The sequence below is a fragment of the Panthera uncia genome, chromosome B1 (genome assembly GCF_023721935.1).
Source record: "Panthera uncia isolate 11264 chromosome B1, Puncia_PCG_1.0, whole genome shotgun sequence".
In the NCBI taxonomy this organism is placed as follows: domain Eukaryota; kingdom Metazoa; phylum Chordata; class Mammalia; order Carnivora; family Felidae; genus Panthera; species Panthera uncia.
The window spans coordinates 148252781-148276333 of record NC_064811.1 but is presented as its reverse complement, the minus strand read 5'-3'; the positions used below and the strand labels follow the sequence as shown (position 1 = coordinate 148276333).

General features: G+C 36.2%; 1 protein-coding gene across 2 annotated transcripts in view; it reads left to right on the top strand.

The window, feature by feature from the left end:
• GLRA3 (glycine receptor alpha 3) overlaps positions 1-23553 on the top strand; it is a 192403-nt gene that overhangs the window by 41341 nt on the left and 127509 nt on the right. The window lies entirely within an intron of this gene.

Genomic DNA, 23553 nt, shown 5'->3' with positions numbered 1-23553 from the left:
AATATATCTTGAATAATATTCTATTCAATAAATAAAATAATCCAAATAATAATACATACTATTTCCATGAGATTCAGTTAAGCTATTTTTATTCTTAAAGGTGAAAAGAAATACAATATAATCTAATTGATTTTTTTTTTCTGAATTTGTTCTTATGGGGGAAAAAAAGGAATTGTTTAGCACTGATTTAAGAATTATTTACAGGGGACTGATAAATACCAAGAATGGGTAGTAGGAGAAAAATATAGGAGTAAAATTTGTTGATAATTTATAAGTAAAAAACTATGAATTGCTTCAATTTCAAAATTATTTTGACATTTATATTGTGGATTGTATTTCTTGATTTAAGCATGTTGACCATAAATATTCTTAACTGCACGAGAAGAACACTAAATGTAAAGCCATGAGGAAATAGTACAGCTTAAGAGATATCATATATAAATGAAACAAGAGATTTCAGCATCATGAGGATCTTTTACAAATTGCGGAACAGCAGTAACCTTGACATTAGGTTGAGAACTAACTTTGAATTGACCTTGAAATATATGCAGTTGTCATATTAGTAAACAGCAAGAAACATAATCAGCAATTAGTAGATTCATTATGGTGATTCCATTAAGTGGTTCAAAGTATTGCTTTGTTTTCACTGAAAACTAAAGAGAAAAATGTGTTCTATTTTTAAATGTCTGTGAATATTTTAAAAACCACATAAACACTCAATGGAGGTCTTACTAAAAATATAGGTAAGTTACTAACTGCACAATAGTGGTCCCAGTGCCTTTGCTGCTCTCTTGGAAAATTTACTTTCATTTTATCATTTCAATCACTTAACAGACAAAGGAAGTTTTAAACCATCTTCAATGTGATTAATATTACTATTAATGTGTGAGACCAGGAAAGGACTGAAAAGATTTGGTTTTGCTTAAAAAAAGTAATGATTTTTTTAAAAAATGAAAATACATTTCTAAAAACTAGCTGATAACCCAGCCAGTTTAGAGGTGAGGAGATTTGTTTTTTAATGTCTATTACTTATTTTTGAGAGAGAGAGAACATGAGAGGGGCAGAGAGAAAGGGAGACAGAGAATCGAATATCTTACACTCTGAATATCAGAAAAGCAAGTGGATGCTCATATGATTACCATAATGTCAGTTTTAAAAAAATGATAATGAATTAGTTCTTAGCTAACACTCTTGTTTTTCCATTCAAACGTTGTTGTCTCTAGGGAACACTCACAGCTTCCTCCCCAAATTCAGCACATTCGACAGTTTCTTTTTGTTGAATAAAATAACATCATAATCCTTTGACCATCATTTTGTTGCTTAATACTGAAATGTAAATAAAATATATTTAAATATTTTTTAGGTATATATGTCCTAACAAACTAAATACAAGACATATCAGAAGACGATTGTATCAGTCCCTCTATTGTCAGGTACCTAGGCACCCACCATGCCTCCTTAAGAAAAGTTCATCTGGGCTGCCTGGGTGGCTCAGTCGGTTTAGTGTCCGACTTCAGCTCAGGTCATGATCTCACAGTTCGTGAGTTCGAGCCCCGTGTTGGGATCTGTGCTGACAGTTTGGAGCCTGGAGCCTGCTTCAGATTCTGTGTCTCCTCCTCTCTCTGCCTCTCCCCCTCCTCATGCTCTGTCTCTCAATAATAGATAAATGTTAAAAAAAAATTTAAAAAGAAAAGTTCATCAGACAGAAGTATGAAGTGAAGAAACTGTTCTGGTAATATTTGACTCAGTTTTTCTGTGTAGTATCTCACAAGACTAAAACTACACCATCCCCCACAACCCTGCCATATTGATTTTTTCCCCTTTGTCTATTTTTTTTTAAGAATTTATTTGGCTAATCAAACTAACTTAAAGTGGTTATTATACATATATTTTGCCTCTAAGTTTGTCAAAGACAAGGAATTAATACTGTAATATTTTAAGGGCATGACCATCAGTAGTGTGATATGTGATACTCCACTAGTTTTTTTTTTTTAATAATTAAGTAAAATTAAATATTTTTTTAAAAGAATAAGGATGGGAATTTGCCAAAGTAGATATAATAATGTATTACAATAACTTGAATGATTTAGGTAGTCCTCACATCTTCAAAGATTAAAGTGTTGATAAAAAATAAATCTAGAAAATAATTTACTTTGATAATTACTCAGACAATAGGCAAGTGTTTTCAAAATACACAAGCATTGGAAAACACCTCACAGGGTTATTTAACCTCTCATGGAGTTACAAATTTTGTAAGAGAAAAACAAAATCTTAATATTGACCTTCGCAGACAATTTACAGAGACTAAATAAGAATGTTCAACCTCATTAGCAATCAGTGAAGTGCAAATTATAATAATAATGTGATAGGATTTTCACCTTTCAAAATATGAACATTTAAAAATAATATGAATTATTTCAGGTTAAATGCATGAAGGAAATTTATTTCTGGAATATTGATTTCAAATTTGTGATTGTTTTCATGAGTATATATACATCAAAAGGGAATTTATCTTGTGGGCCATAGTGGAGAATAACTATTTAAAAATATAAAATGACTGGGAAGGAGCCAAGATGGCGGAACAGTATGGAAGTTATTTGGGTGTCACGTCCATGAAATACAGCTAGACCAACACTAAACCATCCTACACACCTAGAGAACTGATTGGAGGATCAACACAACAATCTGCACAACCTGAACCACAGAATTCAGCAGGTACATGGGGTGGAGAGGGGAATTTGGGAAGAGAGAAGCTGGTGGCAGACAGGGAGCCGCTTTTCCAGGCAGAGAGAGGACAGAGAGTAGGTCCGTGGGGGAGAATACGGGAAAAACACTCCTCCCCAAAAGCAGCTGGAGAGAAGTGGAAAATTGGAAACAGCTGCAGGGATTAAACCAAAAAGGGAGAAAGGAGAAAGGAGAAGGTTTAAATTCCATTAAGACTGTAAACAGGGGAGCACAAAGTCTGCAACTCCGCAGCTCGATAACTGGTGATGCTCTGGTGGGAAGGGCAAATCCCCAGGAACAGAGTGGGGTCTAGGAGGTTCTTGGGCCACACGGGGAAAAGCAGTTCTACTGCTGGAAGGACATTTGGTAGAGACTGTTGAAGCCACCTGATCCCAGCAGACCCCAGAAAACGGCCACATTTGCTGGTGCTGGAGCAAGGTCGTTAAGGGTGAAGCCTGGCGCTACATGAGTGTTGTGATTTTCCATAATCCCTGAAAAGCTTCTGTTACACTATCTCGTGAACTTTTGCTGGGACAGGCTGGCACCTGGCTGCAGTCTCGGGGCACCAGCAGCAGCAGGGTCCAGCAAGCGTTCCTGGGTGCACCCAACATTCAGCCATTGCTCATTTGGCCATTGCTCATTCGGCCATTACTTGGTGAGACCCTCCCACAGAGGGGTGGAATGGGCCAAAGCCGCAGTCCTTCAGAAGTAAGGGGCCAGGGAAAACAGCCACATCTGAGACAAAACTTGGGAGAGAGGTACTGCCTGGGGCCTGGTCACGGAGAGTGAAAAAGCTGGGAGTGGACGAAAGCTGAAGACAGAGGACGGTTGCACAATTGCTGATCTGGGAGAAGAGAGTTCCTATACTAGAGACTGGGTAGCTGGGTGATGCCATTTTCACTGCTCCTGCACATGTGCATACGCACCTATGAGCACCGCAACAATCCAACCCAGTAGGCTAGCAGTGCCATCTAGTGGAGAACGGAGCAGTTACACTGAGCCCTGCCGAACTGGACCAACCTTGCTCTTCAAGAACACAAGTCTCACTGCCTAGTTTATAGACTATAAAGCGCTACATAGTCTGACTTCTAGGGGAAAATGAGGTAATTTCAGTCCTATTTCAATCTGTTAGCAGGTCCATCTATTCAATATTCTTTCTTCTTTTTTTCTATTTTACACTACTTTTCTTTTTCTTGAATACAGAAATAGAAAAAATTCATTTTTATTTTCGATTTTTATTAAAATATATTTTTTAATTTTTTAAATATATATTTTACATTTGTATAAATTTTTTCAAATTCTATCTCACTTCCATCATTTTATTTTAGTCTACTTCAGTGTATTCACCTTTTCAAATTATCAAACAATTTCTTTTTTCCCTCTTTTTTCTATTTTTCGTTTCTTTTCTTTTTCTTGAATACAGAAAGAGAAAAAAATCATTTTTATTTTTAATTTTTATTAAAATTTTTTTCTTTATTTTTTCTAAAATATTCTTTATTTTTGTGTAAATTCTTTCAAATTCTATTTTACTCCCATCATCTCATTTTAGTCTACTTCAGTGTATTCATTTTTTCAAATTTTCAAGAGATTTCCTTTTTTTTTTCTTTCCCCACCTTTTTTTCTCTAATCTGTCAAACCACTTTCAACACCCAGACCAAAACACACCTAGGATCTAGCATCATTTATTAGATTTTGTGTGTGTGTGTGTGTGTGTGTGTTTAATTTTTTAATTTTTGTTTTTTTAATTTTAATTTTTCTACCTCATTATTCCTTTTCTCCCTTCAAAAGGACAAAATGAAGGAATTCACCCCAAAAGAAAGAGCTCGAAGAAATGACAGCCAGGAATTTAACCAATGCAGATACAAGCAAGATGTCTGAACCAGAATTTAGAATCACGATAATAAGAATACTAGCTGGAGTTGAAAATAGATTAGAATCCCTTTCTGCAGAGATAAAAGAAGTAAAAAATAGAATGAAATTTAAAATGTTGTAACTGAGCTGCAATCACAGATGGATGCAGTGGCAGCAAGGATGGATGAGGCAGAACAGAGGATCAGTGATATAGAGGAGAAAATTATAGAGAATAATGAAGCAGAAAAAAAAGAGGGAGATTAAGGCGAAAGAGCATGATTTAAGAATTAGAGAAATCAGTGACTCATTAAAAAGGAACAACATCAGAATCATAGGGGTCCCAGAAGAGGAAGAGAGAGAAATAGGGGTAGAAGGGTTATGTGAGCAAATCATAGCAGAAAACTTCCCCAAGCTGGGGAAAGACACAGATATCAAAATCCAGGAAGCACAGAGGACCCCCATTAGATTCAACAAATACCGACCATCAATAAGGCATATCATAGTCAAATTCACAAAATACTCAAGTAAGGAGAGAATCATGAAAGCAGCAAGGGAAAAAAAGTCCCTAACATACAAGGGAAGACAGATCAGGTTTACAGCAGACCTATCCACAGAAACTTCGCAGGCCAGAAACGAGTGGCAGGATATATTCAATGTGCTGAATCAGAAAAATATGCAGCCAAGAATTCTATATCCAGCAAGTCTGTCATTCAAAATAGAAGGAGAGAAAAAAAGTTTCCCAGACAAATGAAAATTAAAGGAGTTTGGGGCGCCTGGGTGGCTCAGTCAGTTGAGTGTCCAACTTCGGCTCAGGTCATGATCTTGCAGTCTGTGAGTTTGAGCCCCACATCGGGCTCTGTGCTGACAGCTCAGAGCCTGGAGCCTGCTTCGGATTCTGTGTCTGCCTCTCTCTCTGACCCTCCTCCACTCATGCTCTGTCTCTCTATGTCTCAGAAATAAATAAACATTAAAAAAAATTAAAAAAAAATTAAAGGAGTTTGTGACCACTAAACCAGCCCTGCAAGAAACTTTAAGTGGGACTCTCTGAGAAAAGAAAAAATGAAAAAATTTATATATATATATATATATATATATATATATATATATGCAACAAAGCAACAAAGATTAGAAAGGACTAGAGAACACCACCAGAAACTCCAACTCTACAAGCATCCTAATGGCAATAAATTCATATCTTTCAGTACTCACTCAAACGTCAATGGACTCAATGCTCCAATCAAAAGACATAGGGTAACAGAATGGTTAAGAAAACAAGATCCATCTATATGCTGTTTACAAAACACCCACTTTAGACCTAAAGACACGTTCAGATTGAAAATAAGGGGATGGAGAACCATCTACCACACTAATGGTCAAGAAAAGAAAGCCAAAATAACCATACTTATATCAGACAATCTAGACTTTAAAATAAAGACTGTATCAAGAGATGCAGAAGGGCATTATATCATAATCAAGGGGTCTATTCACCAAGAAGACCTAACAATTGTAAACATTTATGCGCCAAGTGTGGAGCACCCAAATATATAAATCAATTAATCACAAACATAAAGAAACTCATCGATAATAATACCATAATAGTAGGAGACTTCAACACCCCATTCACATCAATGGACAGATCATCTAATCAAAAAATCAACAAGAAAACAATGGCTTTGAATGACACACTGTACCAGATGGACTTCACAGATATATTTAGAACATTTCATCCTAAAGCAGCAGAATATACATTCTTCTCCAGTGCACATAGAACGTTCTCCAGAATAGACCATATACTGGGACACAAATCAGCCCTAAGTAAGTACAAAAAGATCGAGATCACAACATACATATTTTCAGATCACAATACTATGAAACTCAAAATCAACCACAAGAAAAATTTGGAAAGGTAACAAATACTTGGAGACTGAAGAACATCCTACTAAAGAATGAATGGGCTAACCAAGCAGTTAAAGAGGAAATTAAAAAGTATATGGAAGTCAATGAAAATGATAACACCACAACCCAAAACTTCTGGGATGCAGCAAAGGTGGTCATAAGACGTCCTAAAGAAGGAAGAAAGATCTCAGATACACAACCAAATCTTACGACTTAAGGAGCTGGAGAAAGAACAGCAAATAAAACCCAAAACCAGCAGAAGACAGGAAATAATAAAGATTAGACAAGATATTAATGCTATTGAAATCAAGAAAACAGTAGAACACATCAATGAAGCCAGAAGCTGGTTCTTTGAAAGAATTAACAAAATTGATAAACCACTAGCTAGTTTGATCAAAAAGGAAAAGGAAAGGACCCAAATAAATAAAATCCAGAATTAAAGAGGAGAGATCACAACCAACTCAACAGAAATAAAAACAATAATAAGAGAATATTATGAGCTATTATATGCCAATAAAATGGGCAATCTGGAAGAAATGGACAAAATCCTAGAAACATATACACTACCAAAACTGATACAGGAAGAAATAGAAAAATTGAACAGACCCATAACCAGTAAGGAAATCCAATTAGTAATCAAAAATCTGCCAAAAAACAAGAGTCCAGGGCCAGGTGGCTTTCCAGGGGAATTCTATCAAACATTAAAGGAAGAGTTAACACCTATTCTCTTGAAGCTGTTCCAAAAACTAGAAATAGAAGGAAAACTTCCAAACTCTTTGTATGAAGTCAGCATTACCTTGATTCCATAACCAGACAGAGACCCCACTAAAAAGGAGAAGTATAGACCAATATCCCTGATGAACATGGATACGTAAATCCTCAAGAAGATACTAGCCAACCCAATCCAACAATACATTAAAAAAATTATTCATCATGACCAAGTGGGATTTATACCTGGGATGCAGGGCTGGTTCAATATCTGCAAAACAATTAACGTGATTCATCACATCAGTAAAAGAATGGACAAGAACCATGTGATCCTCTCAATAGATGCAGAGAAAGCATTTGACAAAATACAGCATCCCTTCTTGATAAAAACCCTCAAGAAGGTAGGGATAGAAGGAGCATACCTCGAGATCATTAAAGCCATATATGAATGACCCAACGCTAATATCATCCTCGTTGGGGAAAAACTGGGAGCTTTCCCCCTAAGGTCAAGAACAAGACGGGGATGTCCACTCTCACCACTGTTATTCAACATAGTATTGGAAGTCTTAGCCTCTGCAATCAGACAACACAAAGAAATAAAAGGCATCCAACTCGGCCAGGAGGAGGTCAAACTTTCACTCTTCGCAGATGACATGATACTCTATATGGAAAACCCAAAAGATTCCACCAAAAAACTGCTAGAACTGATTCATGAATTCAGCAAAGTTGCAGGATACAAAATCAACACACAGAAATCAGTTGAATTCCTATACACCAACAATGAAGTGACAGAAAGAGAAATCAAGGAATTGATCCCATTTACAGTTGCACAAAAAACCATGAAATACCTAGGAATAAATCTAACCAAAGAGGTGAAAAATCTATACACTGAAAACTATAGAAAGCTTATGAAAGAAATTGAAGAAAACACAGAAAAATGGAAAAAGATTCCATGCTTCTGGATAGGAAGAACAAATACTGTTAAAATGTAGATACTACCCAAAGCAATCTACATATTCAATGCATCCCTATCAAAGTAACACCAGCATTCTTCACAGAATTAGAACAAATAATCCTAAAATTTTTATGGAACCAGAAAAGACCCCGAATAGCCAAAGTGATCTTGAAAAAGAAAACCAAAGCAGACTTCAAGCTATACTACAAAGCTGTAACCGTCAAGACAGTATGGTACTGGCACAAGAACAGACATTCAGATCAATGGAACAGAATATAGAACCCACAAATGGACCCACAAATGGACCAGAAAATGGACCTACTAATCTTTGACAAAGCAGGAAAGACTATCCAATGGAATGAAGACAGTCTCTTCAGCAAGTGGTGCTGGGAAACCTGGACAGCAACATGCAGAAGAATGAACCTGGACCACTTTCTTACACCATACACAAAAATAAACTTAAAATCGATGAAAGACCTAAATGTAAGACAGGAAGCCATCAAAATCCTCGAGGAGAAATCAGGCAAAAACCTCTTTGATCTTGGCTGCAGCAACTTCTTACTGAACACGTCTCCAGAGACAAGGGAAGCAAAAGCAAAAATGAACAACTGGGACCTCATCAAAATAAAAAGCTTCTGCACAGTGAAGAAAACAATCAACAAAACTAAAAGGCAACAGACAGAATGGGAGAAGATATTTACAAACGACATATCAGATAAAGGGTTAGTATCCAAAATCTATAAAGAACTTATCAAACTCAACACCCAAAAAACAAATAATCCAGTGAAGAAGTGGGCAAAAGATATGAATAGGCACTTCTCCAAGGAAGACATCCAGATGGCCAACCGACACATGAAAAAATGCTCAACATCACTCATCATCAGGGAAATACACATCAAAACCACAATGAGATACCACCTGACACCTGTTGGAATGGCTAACATTTAGAACTTAGGCAACAATAGATGTTGGTGAGGATGCGGAGAAAGAAGATCTCTTTTGCATTGTTGGTGGGAATGCAAGCTGGTGCAGCCACTCTGGAAAACAGTATGGAGGTTCCTCAAAAAACTAAAAATAGAACTGCCCTACGACCCAGCAATTGCACTACTAGGCATTTATCTAAGGGATACAGGTGTGCCGTTTCAAAGGGACCCATGCACCCCCATGTTTATAGCAGCACTATCAACAATAGCCAAAGTGTGGAAAGAGCCCAAATGTCCGTCAATGGATGAATGGATAAAGAAGATGTGGTATATACATATATATGTATATGTATAGGTATTGTACACACACACACAATACATACATATATATATATACATATACATATATATATGTATATATATACTTAAACCACATCTTCTTTATCCATTCATCCATTGATGGACATTTGGGCTCTTTCCATACTTTGGCTATATATATGTATACACACACACACACACACACACACACACGGAGTATAATTGGCAATCAAAAAGAATGAAATCTTGCCATTTGCAACTACATGGACCGAACTGGAGGGTATTATGCTAAGCGAAGTTAGTCAGTCAGAGAAAGACAAATATCATATGACTTCACACATAGGAAGACTTTAAGACACAGAACAGATGAAGACAAGGGAAGGAAAGCAAAAAATAAAAATAAAAACAAGGACGGGGACAAAATCTTAAATATGAAGAACAGAGGGTTACTGGAAGGGTTGTGGGAGGGGGGATGGGTTAAATGGGCAAGGGTCACTAAAGAATCTACTCCTGAAATCATTGTTGCACTATTTGCTAACTAATTTGGATGTAAATTTAAAAAAAAATCAAAAATAAAACAAGTTAATAAAAAATAAAAAATAAAAATAAAAAAAGTAGAAAATTCTGCTACTTGCAATAATATGGGTGGATAGACCTTAAGGATATTATACTAAGTAAAATAAGTCAGAGAGTTACAAATTCTGTATGCTCTCACTTATTTGTGGAATATTTAAAAAGAATTGAATTTATAGATACAGAGAACAGATTGGTAGTTGCCAAAGGAAGGGGATGGGTGGGGGCGAAGGGAGTAGGCAAATTAGGTGAAGGTAGTCAAAAGGTACAAACTTCCAGTTCTAAGATAAAAAAGTCCCGGGGAAGGGATGTACCGCATGGTGACAATAGTTACCAATACTGTACCATATACATAAAAGTTGCTAAGAGAGTAAATCATAAAAGTGAATAAGAAAAAATTGCAACTATGTGGTGATAGATGTTCACTAAACTTACTGTGGTGATCATTTTGCAACACAAACACTTGTCAAATCACTATGTTGTATACCTGAAACTAATATAATGTCATATATCAATTATATCTCAATAAAATTAATTAAAAGTAAAAAAATATATAAAAATAAAAATATAAAATGACTTTTGTTGAAATGTTACTCTGATTTTATTTTTTATATACTGCTAACATAAAAAAATCTAGATGTAGACATTTTTCTTTGATGTAAATTATGATATGTGTTTGTATTTTTCTCTAAAAAACTCTCTAAAAAAAGCTACACCTTTAAAAATCTGACCTGTTTAAGATGAAATGCTTTAAATATGTTATTAAAATATACCCACAAAAGTAGGAATAAATAATTTTCTGAAAACACTTTAAATTGGCACTGAGCACAGATAGCACAGTCTCTTGTATCAAAAATTATCTTAGTAATTAAATTAAATATAACTATTAACTACTTATAAAAATAAATACTGAAAGAAATTAAAACATCCAAATGCCTGACTCACCAACATTTTCTTTTTCACTAATTAATAAACTGTTCTTTTCCCCTCCAGAATACTCATAACTTACTTAAACTTTTATGAGAATCATGTTTCTCAAAAAAACAAAACAAAACAAAAAAACCCCACCCTCTTTGCCTGTAGGATAATTTGAGTGCGAAAACAACTCCAAATCTCTGTTATATCTTAGTTCTGTTAAGTACAATGATTTCTTTTCTTTTTATTTTTTTTAACATTTATTTATTTTTGAGAGACAGAGAGAGACAGGGCATGACCAGTGGAGGGGCAGAGAGAGAGGGAGACACAGAATTCAAAGCACAGAGCCTGGTGTGGGACTTGAACCCACGGACCATGAGATCATGACCTGAGACAGAGCCGGATGCTTATCTGACTGAGCCGCCCAGGTGCCCCTGATTTCTATTATAAAGAATACACCAAATAACATCAACTGGGTTTGGAAATGATCTGAGAGTCTTCTAAAAAGAATTAGCAAATAAAGCTTCACATGTCATTAAACTTGTTGACCCTTCAACAGAAATTAGAGTTTTGCATAAATCATTATTTTAAAAATGTGGCCTTAGAGGACAGAAATGATATGTATAGGAACTGTTGCTTCCATCTTAAAAACAAAAATAATAGGCAGATAACACTATTTCTTTCCTGGAATTTGAAATTCTTTCTCTTTAGAACTCTTCCTGTCTAGGGGTAAAGTAGAAACAAAAGAGGCACAGTGACAGAAAGCATTACACTACAGACTGAACCACACGGTCCCCAGAGCCAGTCATGTAACTGGCTTGGAGGTCCAGCCAACTTAAGGGAAGACCCCCAAATCCTTGTACCCAGCAGTTTCTTGAATTCATATTTACATCTGACCCTTTTTTTTAATTTCCAAGTTTCCCTTTTTTCTTTTTTTTTTTTTTAAGTTTTATTTCTATCTCTCTCCACACAGACAAAGATACAATAAAACACTTCCTCATTTTCAGAACAGGAGTAATTTAAAAATATACTTTCTGGGGGGCGCCTGGGTGGCTCAGTCGGTTAGGCGTCCAACTTCGGCTCAGGTCATAATCTCGCAGTCCATGAGTTCCAGCCCCGTGTAGGGCTCTGTGCTGACAGCTCAGAGCCTGGAACCTGCTTTGGATTCTGTGTCTCCCTCTGTCTCCATCTCCCGCCCCCCCCCCCTCCGTCCCCCCCCCTCCAAAATAAATAAATAACCAAAAAAAACCCCCAAAAATACTTTCTGATCATCTTTTTTTTTTTTTTTAATTTCTAGGCTTTTTAAAGAGCAGTTTTAGGTTCACAGAAAAATTGATTGGAAAGTACAGAGAATTCTCACATACCCTCTCCCATCCCCCACAATTTCCCCTATTGTTTACATCGTGTATTAGTGTGATACATTCGTTAGAATTGATGAATTAATATTGATTAACTACTGAATAACTATTCATCAACAGTTGATAATGATGTATTATTATTATGAACTGAAGTCCACTGTTCACATTAGGGTTCACTCTTGATGTACATTTTGTGGCTTTTGACAAATGAGTAACCCACATGCAAGCATCATGTCTGTATCATACAGAAGAATTTCGCTACCCTAAAAATCCCCTGTGCTTCAGCTATGAATGTCATTCTCTTTCCCCCCAAATCTCTGGCAACCACTGATCTTTTTCTGTTTGTAGAGTTTTGTTTTCTCAAGAATGTCATCTAGGTGGAATCCTATAGCATGAAGACTTTTCAAACTGGAAATATGCTTTTAAGGATCTTTCATGTCTTTTTGTGGTTTGATAGCTCATTTCTTTTTATCACTGAATAGTATTACTTGATAATCTCTTGTTTATACATTTGACATTGAAGTAACTTTATACGATGATCAAGCTACAGAATTCTAGCTGAAAAGCTTGTTAGATATTGTTCCATTGCCTACTGACATTTAGTATTTAAAAAAAATCAATATGCTATTTGATTTTTGCTCCCTTACATATAGCCTATTTTTTCTAACTGTGCATATTTTTCTTTAAAAAAAAAGTATGGCTTATGCTAGCATTGTTTTGTGTTATTCTCCAAAATAACTTTCTTTTAAAAAAATCTAATCTTTTCTCGTCTATGTCCCACCCATACCCTTTACCTTTTTGTCTTTTTCCTTTATACTTAAGGAGGACTATTCAGATTTGTGGCATAAATGACTCTTTGATATTTTACACAGTGTCATTTGATGTTTATTTATTTATTTTGAGAGAGACAGAGAGAGAAGGGCAGAGAGAGAGGAAGACAGAATAGCAAGCAGGTTCCATGCTGTCAGTGCAGAGCCTGATGAAGGGCTTGATCCCATGAACCATGAGATTATGACCTGAGCCTAAATCAAGAGTTGGATGCTTAACCAACTGAGTCACCTCGACGCCCTTTACATGGTGTTATTTGGAATGTGTAGGAAGATTTTAATTCTGTGACTGTATTTTGGTGTCTTCACAGTCGTCTTTATCCTAGACCATTCTTCTCAAATGTGAAGTCATGAAAGTTGTGTTACAGGTTGCTAGGCAGGTGCTATTTCATATGTTTAGCTGTTTGTTTTGTTTATGACCACAGTAAAAAACAGGTACCTGAACTTGGTAAAAATTCAATTGTCTGAAAATACTAGTGATGGAAAGCAGCACTTCCTTGCCTCAACGATCTTTGTTCACAGCTATTCATTCTTCTTTAAAGCAAACACTCCCAGGGTAAAATTGGTTATTTAGGTAAGTACCTGTTCTCATCTGTCCGATTGGTGTCCAGGCCTCTTACAAAGAAGGCAGTAGAAGATTCCTTTGCCCTAACTAGACTTCTAATTTAGTGCCTCAATTTGTATTCACCTCTTCCGTTTTTCTTTTCTGCCCAATGATTTCTCTTTTCTTCCTGCAGGAAAAATTATGTTTATTCATCTTGTTCACTCTATTCAAGCTGCTACTTATATGTGATCAAAATGCTCTGTAGTTCAGGAAAGATCGAGTTGATTTGAGTGCTGATACAGGTTTTGCCTGGTGTGTGTGTATGTGTGTGTGTGTCGTAAGGAGGTGGTTTTCTGTTATTTCTCTCACTAGAAAGGGAAATCTGGCAGAGGCATTCCTGCCCTGAACAGAATTGTGCTTTAGATGAGCGTTGAGTGTCGACTAGGCTTTGGTCTGGGGTCCTCCGGGTGCCCAAACACAGACATCTTTAGTTTTAAAGTACTGTCAGGAACTCAGCTTTCTCCAATCATCTTTATTTTTTTTTAACTTTTTGCAAAGAGTTAGAAGTTGAATAAATTCTGGGGATCTAATGCACAGCATTGTGGTTACACTTAATACTGTATTATACACTGAAAAGTTGCCAAGTGGGCAGATCATCAATGTTCTCAACACAAAAAAAGAAATAGTAATTATGTGAGGTGATGGATCTGGAAGCTAAATGCTACAGTGGTAATTATATTGCGGTATATAAGTGTATCAAATCAACACAGTGTGCACCATGAGCAACGTTTTTTGTCAATCATATCTCAGTAAAGCTGGAAAATAAAGCAATTGCAAAAAGTCAGCATTGATTCACAGAACAGTATTATTTCCAATCACCTTAATAAACTATGTTTGTAAAAAAAAAAAAAAAGTTTTTCCATGCCTTCAAGAATTTCTTCGAGATAAACCCCAGGCCATTCCTGCTCCGCAGGACAGGAAGCCGGGAAGTTGTGTTTTTGTTTTTGTTTTTGTTTTTGTGTTTTTAGTTTATTTACTTATTTTTGAGGCAAGAGGCAGAGAGAGAGGGAGACAGAATCCCAAGCAGACTCTACACTGTCAGCGCAGAGCCAGACGCAGGGCTTGATCTTAGGAACCATAAAATCATTACCTGAGCTGAAATGAAAGCAAGAGTTGGATGCTTAACCGACTGAGCTACCCAGGTGCCCCTGGATGGGAAGCAGAGAATTTTTGAGATAGGTACCCATGGCCTGTCCCAGCAGACCCCTTTTAATTCCCCTCTTCTTTTCGTTCAGAGGATGACCCTAAGCTTTATGTCTCCCTGGGTAGCTCTCCCTTCTCCATGCCGTCCTAACCTGCATTTCTTTTAGACTTTCCTCTGTTTCATCCATCAACCATTTTCTTCTCCCTTCTGTATTTTATGTCATTAAACTGATTATGGCCTCCCTCGCATTCTTGGTGTGATAACATCATTTTATGTCTTCAGAGCAAAAGAAAACTGGGTTCAATTTTCCATCTTGAAATAGAAGCATCCAGGAGTCATTTGAAGCTAGAAGCCAGTTTACCAGATGAAAAAGCAATTGAATAGCAAATGAATGTATATCCAAAGACAATAAACTATTATTTCAGTAGACCATTTTACCAGCTTTTTCTAGATTTTAGTTATTTCTTTTGACCCTATTGTTTAGACCCCAGTTGGTCTTTGATAACTCTTAAGTGTAATTTGGATCCAGGCAGAAAGTATTCTCTTAACAATCACTCAATTACATATTCCTCCTAGACATTTATTGCATATTTGTTGGTTTTTTTTGTTTTGTTTTGTTCTATTTCCAACGATTACTTTCTTTATCTAGAAATAACATTGTTTGTCTTGACAATGTCTTTGTGGTTTCTGTCTTTTCATCTGTAATTTTTCCCTATGTTAATCCCTTTCTCCCACATCACAAAACTCGTTTGCAAATAGTCTATTCTGCTCTAACACATTCTGTCCCCAGAATGGCATCTGTACCTAAAACTCATTTCCTTCCTGTTTTTTTTTTTTTCAGGAAAAGTATTAGCATCTTCTTTATCCATTTTAACTATTTCTATTCATCCAGGAGTTATTGTTCTTGAATAAAATTCACAATAATTTTTTGAACAAGGTATAGTTTCTACTTGCATTGTTACATGATACAAGGTCATTTTGGCAAGAAAAGTGTCTTTAATAATAAATCTTCCTAAAACTATAAATGTTCACCTGAAATGCTCACAAATTTACATTGGTATGCTCTATATCTTATGTTATCTTTGGTTTTTAGTTTTTAATGTATTTTTCTGTAGTAATTTCTCTTTTTTTAAATTTTAAAACAATCCCAAATTAGCAGAAGATTTACAAATATCGCACAAAACTTTTTTTTTTCATGAACCACTTGAAAGTATGTTGTTGAACTGATGCCCCAATATTTGAGAATATCATACAAACAAGAACATTCATTCTCTTAGACAACCACAATCTAACCGTTGAAACAGAAAATTAACATGAATATATAGTTATTGTCTAATTCATGGACCCCATTCAAATTCTGTCAACTACCTGAGTATTGGCTTCATAGCAAAAAGATCCAGTTTAGAATCATGTCTTGTATTTAGTTGTCATTTCTCCTTGTTTTATTCGGTTTCAACCAGGACTTCATTCTTTTTATGACCCTTATGATCATGACATTTAAAAAATATATTATTATCTCTTTATTTAGCAGAATGTACCTCAGTTTGCATTAGTAATTTTCTTCATGCTTCAGTTTAGGTAATGCATTTTAATAAAAATATCACAGAAGTGTTACTTTGTTCTGAGTGCATTTTATCAGATGGTGGACCATGTTAATTTTCGCCATCACTGTTAATGTTCATTTTGACTAACTGATTAAGTTGGTATATTCCCGTATCTATCTATGTATCTATGTATCTATCTATCATCTATCTATCTGTCTATCTATCTATCTATCTATCTATACGTATATACATATACAGAGGCATATACATACACACGTGTATATTCATGTATTTATTAATTTACATTTCCATTTTTACTTCTCTGTTGAAAACTATGATTTACATTGATCTCTGATGCATTGGTTTATTCTTATTTCTGAGTTTCCACATTTTAACTTCCTCTTCTGACAGTAAGAAATCTGGCTCCACACCAGCGCAGCTACCCCACTATAGAAACATCCTCCTCACACTGGCTCCCTCACCCTGGTGTGCTGCGAATCCCGTCTCCCAGATGTCCTTCTCATCCTATCTGTTTAGCCACCCTTCCCATGGCCATCCCAACATGGACGCCTATCTTGTGTTGCCTGATGGAATGGCTTTAAGACTGCATTTTCAGGAAGAAAATGGAGGGAAAGAGAACAGAAAGAAGAAACTGGATCCTATTTTTATGCCATTATTTTCAAACTTTTTTCAAGTATCTAACAAATGATTTAAAATCTGGATTTGAAGTCATCACATTTATTTCTATCAAGTAAAAAATAAAAGAATATCTTTCCTTGTGACCTGACTACATACATATGTGTGACATGTACCTACATATGTACATGCATATAGATGTAAATACAATTTTTTTTTTGAGATTTAGTCTTTCAATTGCATTCTGGGTCTTTAAAAAGGGTGAGGTTTTAATGCAACATTACATTAAAAATTTCTTGGAATCATTTTCATGAACACTTGGGCTGCTTTTTGTTTTTTCTTTGTTGGCTTGAGATTTACCTTGTGAACAATTTTTTCCCTGGTATGAATAGCAATAACATAATTGCCAAGGGTTTGCAATGTACTTTGCCATTTTGCCTTTATCCGTCTCTGAATTTGAAAGGCATATTCTATTTCTTTAAGGGACATCTAAAAGAAACATGCTGCTGAAAACATCTGTAACTACTGTCGTTTGCTTTTTGGGCCAACGATGGCTAATGTAATGAACAATTTAAAGGCACAATTTGCCATATGGATGCTATCGCAATTATTTGCTCTGTTGCTAAACATAGCAGTGTATTAGATGGATTTAACAGCTTTTGCACTGGCACAGAAAAGTAGCAGATTGGCCAAGGACTGCTAAACAGGTGCTCTCTGTAATGGCAATAGAATATTTACAATCTTCTCTGAGCTTCATTCTCTACAAAGTTTTTGAATATACTTATCAATAGCTAAGGTAGAAAGATTACTCTAATCTGCTGCTCTGATCTGCCATAGACCAGAAGAAGCTTAAAGTATAGAATACAGTGCTTCATAAACATTATGGTACTGCATCCATTTCATTCTTTGTAGTCCATCGACACTGTCACTGCCTGGGTCAGGGCCATTCTATCTCCCATCTGGACTATAACAGTACATTCCTGTTTTCTCTGTCTCAAAGCTTTTGCCATCCATTCAGCTACTCCCTGTGTTGTGTTGGTTCACTACACAACCATGATGAGAAATCTGTAATGGCTACCTCATCTTCATAAAGTAAATTCCAAATACCTTCAGATCACATCAAAGAGATTCTATGATGTAGCCCAAGACTACGCTTAAAAACAATGACTTTTATTTTCAAATTTGTTTATACTTTTAGTACAGTTTTTTCATTTTTTATTTTTTTAAAAATTAAAAAAAATTTTTTTAATCTTTATTTATTTTTGAGAGAGTAAGAGACAAGAGTGAGAGCAGGGGACGAACAGAGAGAGAGGGAGACACAGAATCCAAAGTAGGCTCCAGGCTCCGAGCCGTCAGCACAGAGCCCGATGCGGGGCTCGAACCCACGAACCGTGAGATTGTGACCTGAGCTGAAGTCGGACACTTAACCGACTGAGCCACCCAGGCACCCCTTTTCATTTTTTAAAAAATAAAATTTTATAGGGGCTCCTGAGTGGCTCAGTGAGTTAAGCATCTGACTCTTGGTTTCAGCTCAGGTCATGATCTCATGGTTCGTGGAATAGAGCCCTGCGTCAGGCTCTGCACTGACAGGGCAGGGCCTGTTGGGATTCTCTCTCTCTTCCTCTCTCCCTGCCCCTCCCATGCTCTCTCTCTCTCTTTCTCTCAAAATAAATAAACTTTAAAATAAAATAAAATTATATATATGTATATGTATATAAATACACACATACACACAAATATTTCGAGTGTCTGCTCTATTTTTGAAATTTGGAATTAAGGTTTAGTGCTTAAATTCATTCACCTTTCTTCCGGCTGAAGAAGAGAATACACACATAAGTAGTCAAATGGGAACCACATAGCACTCATGTATGTTCTAATCATCAGGCAAAGAACACACCTTACAACCAGGGGAATAAACGCTAATGCGTAGACCTCAGACCACTGGGATTTACTTTACTACCACATGGAATTTAGACTTTGAAACCAGGCTGACTTTCTGCCTTGAGAAGGAGCTTTCTGAGTGTGATTGGAGTCACGTTGAAGAGGCCAGGGCTGAAATCTGTTTCATATAATATTGAACATCATGCTCTTAAATTATAAGTGAAAAAAGCCTCAATTAGTCACTCCTCCTTTGACCACTGCTCTTCTGTGGGTGGAACCATGTTATTTTCCTTATTTCACTCATTGACGTTACTATGCGAGCCTCTGGTAAACTCGGGATGTGAGTGCCACATTTTAGGGAGAAAACAAAAACGTCAGAGGAATCCGCCTAGCACAGTACTTAATACTGAGGCTTTCAGAACCTTCCTGGAATCACTAGGGCCTGCCATAAAGCATAAGCGACACAGAAATGCAACTGAACGGATATCACTAACTTCAGGCCGCAGAAGCCCATGCTGAATGTTCACCTTCGTTCTATTTTTCACGGCTACTATCTAAAATTATACGGATAATAGTTAAATTTATAGGATGAAATTAAAAAATATAATAAAGGATGCCTCGCTTTCTATTCAATGCCCAAAGAGAAATTAAATAAAAGTCAAAAAAACAAAGACCCTGCCTCTTGCTAGATTAAAATAAGAAGAATCACCACCGCTGCCCCGCCCCCCACCGCTCGATGTTTTATTTATTCCAATTTCAGCCAAAGAGTTCACAGTCAGATGGAGCAGGCAGCCTTACAGTGACAGCTGTTCCCCCAACATGGACGTACTTCCATCAGCATTTTATTGAAAGATGAATTAACCCAATACCAATGCCCTGTGTTTTCCATCTTCCAAAGGCTGTGAGTCAACAGAGCCCAAGAGAATTTATTCCAGGCTAAACGATATTCCCCAGATTCATAGTATTGTTAATAGCAAAAGAAAATAATAGAGTTTCAGCATTCGTTAGAAAACACAGAATAACCTAGAAAATATGAAAGACTGTTTTTTTCAATATTCCAGATACTCTGTGTACATAGTTTAGAGTTCAATACCTTAGACTTACATAAGTCAAAAAAAAAAAAAAATCTATCAGTTAATTGTGACTTCACGCTTCCCTTGAGATGGGATAAAATATTCATGAAGTAAAAGATTCGTGTTTTCTCCTCTCTCACATAGTGACATATAAGACACCCTTATCATCTTACAAATTTGTAAATATTAAAAATGACAAAGAAATATTAAAAAGAACTTCTCACTAATAGTCAAATAATTATAGCACCTCCAGGATTCAGGATTTTCATAGGGTTTTCCGCTTGTTTTTAATTTTTGGTTTTAATTTTATAGACAGAGTGTACAAACAGGAGAGAGGAGCAGAGAGAGAGAGGGTGGGGGGAAAGAATATCTTAAGCAGACTCCGGGGCTCAATCTTACGACTCTGAGATCATGACTTGAGCTAAAATCAAGAATTGCTCGCTCAACCAACTAAGCCACTCTAGGCCCCAAAGTTTTCTTGTTTTTAAACATCCATCCTTCATACTGAAAACAATTTACCTTCTCTACCTGTTTAATTTTATGTTCTACACATCTTGATGCTCAATAGGCTTTGGTCTGTTTCTAACTGCACAGCATCTACTTGTTTTAGTAGCATTGGTGACCAAACTTAAAATAGGCAACTCTCTTATCAATATCAGTGGCCTTGCATTTTCAAGGCCTTGTTCTAAGTCCTGACACCCATCTCTCTATTTCTTCACCTCTAGAAAAATCTCAGTTCATTTTTAGCACTGCGATATAATGGTCACAGATGTTTTCTAGTCTGGAATTCCTGAGTGGTTCCCAGCATCACTGCACATCTGAATCATCTGGGGAGCTTTTAAAAATATCAATGCTCTGGTTGCATGCCATAGCATCCAGGTAAAATTCAGGTATCCATCTTTTTTAAAGATCCTCATATGATTCCAATGTGCATAGGATCCATTGGCTTATGGATTGTAGACGTCAGTTTTGAATAATTTTGTGGGGTTTTTTTCCTCTACTTTCTTCCAGCAGGACATATGGCTATCAGAAATTGAGTAGAAAAACAAAAATGAGAATTGTGCACCACAAATCAAGAAAATGTGAACTGAAACCACAAATGATTTTAAACTATTCCGACTAATGAAACATTGTTTTGTTTTATTATTATTATTATTATTATTTTTAATATTGGTACAAAGAGACTCCTTTTTATCTTTACAAAGGATCAAGAATCAGAATGGCTTTGGAATTTTTAACAGCAATGCAAGAAAATAAAAATAAAAGAGAAATGTCTTTGAAATTCAGAAAAAAAATTTTTTTGAACCTAAAGTTTTCTACCAAATTTAGATGTTAAAAGGACATTTAGGGGTGCCTGGGTGGCTCAGTCAGGTGAACTTCCAACTTCAGCTCAGGTCATGATCTTGTGGTGCGTGGGTTCAAGCCCTGAGTTGGGCTCTGTGCTGACAGCTCAGAACCTGAAGCCTGCTTCAGATTCTGTGTCTCCCTCTCTCTCTCTGCTCCTCCCCCACTCATGCTCTGTCTCTGTCTCTCTCAAAGATAAATAAACATTAAAAAATAGTAAATAAATAAATTAAAAGGACATTAAAAGAATTGTGAACAAGTGAATTCTCAAAAGCTTCACATCCTTACGCATCATTTCTCAAAAAATTCCTAAAGGATTTATTCTACTAAAATTAAGAAATAAGCCAAGTAAAAAGGAAAGTCAGGGACCATGAAAGGCAATCTGACAGAAGAGAGATGGAAGTAAACCCCAGTATAATGATTATGGGAAGTCATAAGATGGCTGCTATGCTCCAGAGCAAAAAGAAAAAAAAAAAATCTAATTTTGGAATATATCCAAAGGAATATAAAGCTAATAAAATATCTGATGAGTCTGACACTGAAACATAATTCAGACATTTCAGAACTTCTGGGTAGGTTAATGATACATATGGAAGAAACTATGTGAAATACATAAAGAGTTTATCAACCTCAAGAAAGTGTTTACTGGGAAAGAAAAGTAATCATAATTTATTGCATGGCTTGGTTGGAAATAATATTTACCTTGTCATAATGTAAAAAGTGAATACTAATCTAACAACAATGGCAGTGTAACCATATCTGTGTACTAGGAGGATAAAAAAAGAGGTTTATGTTAATGGAGGTGGTGATAATGGCTTGAAAGAAAGCTAAATAAATCCTCCTCTGCTGTGGGTATCAGAACATATGCTTAAAATGGGAGCATCTAAAAGTAGCAAAATAAGTTCATTATTTAGAGAAAATTAGGTAAATCCCCAAAGAATCTATTATATAAGTTGGAGTGATTATCTCTAGCGAAGGGGACATAGAGGTATAGGGCAAAGGGCAGGCATCTTAGCTAAGGCTTATATATTAGTTTTTGTGTGTGGCATTATCTGACTAATAGGTAGAATTTAACTCCGAGTTATTTTAACCCTTACCACACAATATTTCAGTGTTGCTGATTTATATATCTATCAGCCTAATAATAAAGTCTGTAGCTAGATAATGGAATCCTTGGGATGTAATGTTATGTGAAGGTCATGGTACAACTTGATATGATGGGAAAAAATGACTCCTAGAATCAGACTAGTGGTTCCAATTTTAACTATGCTATTCATTAGCACCTTATGTATCGTCTCTGAACTTTAATTCCTTTTTTGATAAGTGGTGTAATATTACCCATTTGCAGTGTTATATGGATTAAGTGGTATCTATGAATCAGCACAACGCATCTTTAGTACATGAAGTACTAAACAATTTATGAGATCTTATTCCTTCTGCCCTGCTAGATGATAATCTCGTTGTGTTTTCTGCAATTTGGTGTACACAATTTGTAAATATTTAGTAAATTAATGAATAAGTGGATCTCATAAAAACAAAAATTATTGGTTTTTATGATGAATGCTAAACGCACTTACAGGGGACTTCTGGAAAGGCAGAATGATGTTTTCTGTAAATTCACTCCTCCAAAAAAAAAAGCAATGAAAGTACTGAAAAAACTGTCAAAGTTAACCTTCGGGAGCTCTGAAAAGCTTGTAACACACTGAGGAATGTGTATTCAAGTAAAACTAATAGGTTTCTCTAAAAACAGGGCATGTAAATATGGCTCCCCTCCTGAGCTCCTGGTAGCCTTGAAAACCAGCAGCCTCTCAACCATAGAAGCTTACAATCCAGAGCCTAGCAGGTATCAAAGTCCATCCCTAGAGCTATGTTATTTTTATCTGGCCTGCTCCCTAGAAAAGTACCACTCAGATGGTTTATCATTATTTGGCTTTGACTGGGAACTCCCTCAGTGGGAAAATCCTATCCCAGGGCATTTATTAAAAAGGATCACAAAAGTGATCACAAAAGGGGCACCTGGGTGGCTCAGTCCTTTAAGCTGATGATTCTTGATTTTGGCTGAGGTAGTGATCTCAGGGTCCTGATCTCAGGGTCCTGATCTCAGGGTCCTTAGAGCTGAATTCTCTCTCTGCCCCTCCCCTGCCCCTGCCCTTGTTCCCTCCTTGTTCCCTCCCCTGCATGCTCTCTTGCACATGCGCTCTCAAAAGAAAGAAAGAAAAAGAAAGAAAGAAAAAGAAAGAAAGGAAAAGAAAGAAAGGAAAAGAAAGAAAGGAAAAGAA